The 5,774-nt window shown below is 42.5% G+C and overlaps 1 non-coding gene across 1 annotated transcript in view; it reads right to left on the bottom strand.

The window, feature by feature from the left end:
• The window catches only part of LOC103259462, a 46,293-nt gene extending 45,827 nt beyond the window's left edge, over window positions 1-466 (bottom strand). The window contains exon 1 of the transcript XR_002481919.1: window positions 40-466. This is a non-coding gene — a transcript (uncharacterized LOC103259462). The remainder of the gene's footprint in view (window positions 1-39) is intronic.
• Window positions 467-5,774: the final 5,308 nt, after the last annotated feature.

Below are 5,774 nucleotides of genomic sequence, written 5' to 3' on the forward strand. Positions count from 1 at the left end.
CGCCCCTCCGCACCCCCCCGGACTCGACGGGCCGGTTACCTTTCTCCTCTCTCCACACCTTTTTCTTCTTGTTGCTGGGGTACATGCTGCCGTGGGGGTGGCTGGCTTTAAGGTGCAAGTTCCCCAGGCTCACGGGCAAACAGGGTGTGTGTGGAGTGGGAGGGGGCACTCGGGAAGGGAAAAAGTGACAGGGGCTCCGCGTCCCGCGCCGCGCGCCGCTCTCCAATCGCCGCCCTCCTCCCTCAGCCCGCGCTCGGCTCAGGCTCCCCACCCGCCTCAGCCCCGCAGCCGCCGCCACAGCAGCACCTCAGAGCCTGTCAACTAGGTCACGCCTCGCGCTAACCTCACACCCGCGCAGGCCCCGCCTACCAGCCGCCAGGCAGCGCCGCCTCCCATTGGCTGCACCGCCCGCCGCTCTCCGCGCTCGAGCCGCGGCGCGCCCCGACTTCGGCCCCAGGGCGCACGCGCAGGCGCAGGCTCGGGCGCGACGCCGAGGACGTTAGGGAGCTGGAGGGGGCGGAGCCAGGGCGCGAGGAAGGCTGACTATGGCCTTGCGGCGAGGACCGGGCGTGGAGCAGACGCTCTGGAGGGGTCGGAGGTGGACAGCGCTTCCCACCGGTCTCTAGGAGGACTTGAGGCCGTGGCCTGTAGGGCCAAGTGCGCCAGGTGACGGGGCAGCCAGCTGGCGAAAGCTGTGCCGGAGACGGGAGGATGTGCCAGTGGGAGGAGAGACCGGGTCTGCGCGAGGTGTCTGAGCTCGCTCTCGCTCCCCGTCGGGGAGGATTTTTATCAGAGAATCCGAAGCTTTCCTCTGGATGGGCAAATAAGACCAAAAGAAGTGCAAGTTCTGGGAAGCGGTTCCACACCCTATGCAATCGGCTCCTCAAACTTGTAGTAAAAATTACACATTTCGTTGGAGTTCGGTTAAGTTTAGAAAACAAAGGTAGTATGAGGGTAAACTGAGACAAGGTGGGCCCGTGCCCGCGGGAATAAAGGTAGACTGGGCTGCTTTGGAATTTTAAGAACCGGAAGTTGTGGGCAACCAACACATTATATTGAAGAAACAAGTCTAACATCAGAGCAAATTCAAATTAACGCGAGCCAAGTGGCCTCATTTTATTCCTCCACCGATTACATCAAGTTAGGGCGCTGGTCCCAAGAGCCAGCTTGATTCTGGATGATATTGATCTGGTGTTCAGTCCAGTTCTGGTAAAGACCAACACAAGAGGAGGGTGACCTAAATTTTAGAAGTTTGGTACCCCCCCCAATTTATTGCCTTTCTGTATATGAAGCCGTCTTAATATACAGGTTAATTTAGTGGGTGTGGTAAATCCACATTTATTTGGCAGTTCAGGTGCTGTTTATATATGTTGGGCAAATAATGATATGGAACACATTTTTTAAAAAGAAAAAGAGGGAGAGGTCTCATTAGGAATTGTGAAGAATGGATTGTTTTGAATTATAGGACACTGCCATGAGAATAATTCATAACATCATAAGGCAATAATCTTTATGTTGACATTGTCTCTGCTTCTGTTTTTATTTTAATGCTGTGAAATACATAAAAATTTATTTGGGAAAAATAGAGAAGGTGTCCAGAAGGAAGTGACATTTTGGTTAGCAATAAAAATATGCACTCATTTGTTGACAACAGAAATAGAAGAAGGACTTTGATTCCAGAGACATTACCAATGTGGAATCAATAAAAATTAGTAATGGGACCGGAACAGTCAGTCACACCTGTAATCCCAGCACTTTGGGAAGCTGAGGCAGGAGGACGGCTTGAGCTCAGGAGTTTGAGATTACTGTGAGCTGTGATCAAGCCACTGCACTCTAGCCTAGGTGACAGAGACCCTGTTTCAAAGTAGGAAAAATTGGTAATAGAATAGATTTTCAGAGAAACATGAGAAGGAAGATAAGGGTCTCCCGGAATAGTTAAGGAAGAGAATAGCAATATTAATAACAATATAGGAACAGCTATAGATTTTGTGGAAAGGACACTGAGTTAATTTAAATGATAAATGTAAGGTGACTTAAGGAAAGTGCATCCCACCGAGGTGGAAAGATTGCTTGAGGCCAGACCAGGAGTTCAAGACTGACCTGGACAACATAGAAAGAAGAAGGGGGAAAAAAAGACATAATTTACAGTCAGGAAGAGGGTCCTCACTGGAACCTATGTTGGCAACCTGAGTCCAGAAATGTGAGAAAATACATTTCTGTTGTTTAAGCCACCCAGTGTGTATTATTTGGTTTGACAGCCTGACAGAAGTGTTTGCAGTCCATCCAGCTAAACGCCAATCCCTACACTTGTGGTTTCTAGGAATATTACACTGGAGGTTGTCCCTTATCTCGTCAGCTTAAAGAACTGGAACTTTTATTGTGTTAAAGCATTAGTATTTAGAGGGCATTTGTTTCAGCATTTAGTATTAATCATTCTGACAAAAAAACCATTATCATTCAAAAGTGTTAAATATTTAATGTCTCTAAAGTGACTGAAATGTACCATATACCAAACTGAACTCATGATCCTTCCCCCACACTTAGTCTTCTTCCAGCTTTCCCTATCTCTTTGAATGACTTCATAACCTCTTACAACTTCACACCCATATGAATTACCATACCTGTTCAGTATTATCTCCTATACAAGTCTGGAATTTCTCTACTTATACACTGCTGTAAGCTCAGTCTTAATTTAACTGGACTGCTGCCAAGACTTTCTAATTAACGTTCACATCCACTCTTGGACCTCTTCTTGTCGGTTGTCTATACCGCAGCTAGAGTTACCTTGTCAAATGTGGTCAGGTCATCTCACTGTTATACATCATTCCATGACTTTCTGGTGGTCTTTGCTATGAACTAAATTGTTTCCCCAAAAAAGTCTTATTTTGAAGCCCCAGACTCCAATGTAGCTAAATCTGGACATAAGGTCTTTAGCAGATTACAAAGGTTAAATTAGGTCATAAGGGTGGGACCCTAATCTGATAAGTCCATAGCCTTTCTCTTGTGTCTCTTTCTCCTTCCCATATCCTCTTTCCCTATCATGTGAGGGCGCATTAAGTAGGCAGCTATCTACCCAGATGGACATGGTAGCTCATGCCTATAATCCCAGTACTTAGGAAGGTTGAGGTGGGAGGATTGCTTGAGGCCAGGCTAGGAGTTCAAGACTGGCATGGGCAACATAGAAAGAAGAAGAAAAAAGAATCTGCCAAGTCAATAAGAGGGCTCTCACTGGACCTTGGCTTTGTTGGCATCCTGATCTTAGATTTCCAGGCTTCAGAAATGTGAGAAAATACATTTCTGTTGTTTAAGCCACCCAGTGTATATTATTTTGTTTGACAGCCTAAGCTATTTCATACAGTCTTCCTAGAACAATTAAATAAGAATGGAGTACCAATCAGCAGTCCAGTTGTATTTTATGCCCTGCTCCAATTGTATTTTATGCCCTGCTCACCTCCCTCCAACTTCTGGTTCTGGCCACACTAAACCATAGAACTTTTCATTTTCTTGAACATATCTTGTTCTTAGCATATGGCCTATTAACATGTTTGTTGCTGTACCTGGGACATGATTTATTTAGTTGACTCATTCTCATTCTTCAGATTTCATCTTAAAAAATGCTTTCTAGCAAAGCCTTCCCTGATTCTGACCCCACCTGACCTTTGCCCTCAGTTTTTCCTTGTATGCCCTCAGTACTCATTCATTTTCCTATAAAGCAGTTTTTACAGCTTATGACTATACATTTATTTTTTTATTATTAATGTCTACCTTTTCATTCTGGACTTATAAACTCCCCAAAGACAGAAGATAGACCTTTTTGCTCACCATCCCTAGAAAATGACACAATGCCCAGCATATAATAGGTTTTCAATAAATATTTATTGAATAGATAAAAATGTAAAAATTAATGTTGTTAAGTGAGCATCTATAAAAAGGTGTTGCCAAACTAAAGTAGACCTCATGTGAACAGAATGGAATGCCTTGGGGAGACTGTAATTTTAGTGTGAAGATTAAAAAAGGAACTAACAAATGTGTAGTGACTGCCTTGAAGAGAGTTACAATTGATCTTTAGTAAATAGTAGGTGTTCAATACATAAACGAATGAGAGAATGATAGAATTATAAGGTAGAATTATATTCTATGTAAATTCATGAAAGTAAAAAAAAGCATTTGAGGATTAAGTTGGAGGCAAAAAGAAAAGAAGCAATGATTATGGACTATTCATTTGAGATGTTTAGGAAATAAAGGAAAAGACAGGAGATAGTAATTGAAAGGATGCCAGAGCCAAGGAAGTTTTTTCCAGGGGAGGTAAAATGAGTATTAACAGAGAAGGACTTTGGGGTAAATTACAAAAAGAATGAATAGGTGGAGATTGAAAAAATTTTTTAAATAAAAAGGAAGAAAGACAAAGGGAAATTGGTCAAATTGCCTCAATCAGTAGAAGTAGGAGGCAAGATTATATACTGAAAAATGTTGGCAATTCTGGATCCATATGGAGACAGAAAAAGATTATTTGGAGAATGTTTAATGACTGATGTTTGGAACAGTTTAAATAAATGATACTCAGACACTTTTAAGAAGTACAGAAGTTATAAAAGTTCCATTTTGAAGTCTCAGTGAAAGAAAAAGACATTGAACACTGTGGTCAGGCTGAATAATGGTACCAAAGATATCCTGATCCCTGGAATCCTGTGAATGTTACTTTATGTAGCAACATGGATTATGCAGATGAAATTAAGGATTTTGAGACAGGGAGATTATTCTGGATTTTGTTAGTGGGCCCTAAATGTAATCACAGGTGTATTTATAAGAGGGAGATTTAACTACAGAAAGTAAGTGATGACAAGTGATGACTGAGCAGAGATTGAAATGATGTGGCCACAAATCAGGGAATGCTGGCAGCCGTTTAGAACCTGGAACATACTAAACCAAGAATAGATTTTTTTTCCCCCAGAGCCTCCAGAAGGGACTAGTCCTGTCCTTTGGTTTTCTGTTCTCCAGAACTGTAACAATAAATTGTTTTGAATCACTAGATTTATTACCACAGCAATGGGAAACTAATAAAGGGGATAAACCTGTAAATTCTAGACAATAAAATGCCTGTTTCTGAAGTAATTACCTGTACACACTGTAAAAGTTGCATAATTTCTTGACTTACTTCCATTCGTTGGATAGTCTTAATATTTCTGTGCATTCCGCTAATTCATTTTGGTTTCTGGTAGCTTGGAGAGTACCCACTTGTGAAATGCTCATACTGTTTGAGATAATAAAGGTGTTTTTTAAACAGTCTTTGTTTGCCTCTGTCCCAGTAAATCCTCAGCAATTCCTAACTTAATAGAAAAATAAAGATTTTCATCCAGACTGTGAATAAAGCAGACTTAGCCCATGTGTCTCTTGTCTGTCATAGCCTAGAGATGTTAGCTTAAGGGATGATGTCAGTTCCACACATGTACTTAATTGTGTTTTGACATATGTGTAGCTTGCACCTCTAGAGGCAACATAAAATAGGAACTTCCAGCCACTCTAAACACAGTTGAACATTAATGTGCACATATGCAAGTTGGGCTTGCAGTCCCTTCCTTTCGTATCAGAAAACAACCCCTACCTATTTCAAGCCTATACCTTAACTCCAGCCAGAAGACTAGTAGACTAGATTTGGGTCCTTCCCACAGCCTGCTCTTTCCAGCAGCAGCCAGCATTCTGGCTTGAAAGGAACTCCCTGACAGCCCATTGGCTAAGAATAAGGAAATGGTTACTTAGCAACTAACTCTTGACCC

The sequence above is a fragment of the Carlito syrichta genome, unplaced genomic scaffold (assembly GCF_000164805.1).
Source record: "Carlito syrichta isolate Samal-C Ts95f unplaced genomic scaffold, Tarsius_syrichta-2.0.1 Scaffold302767, whole genome shotgun sequence".
NCBI classification, from domain to species: domain Eukaryota; kingdom Metazoa; phylum Chordata; class Mammalia; order Primates; family Tarsiidae; genus Carlito; species Carlito syrichta.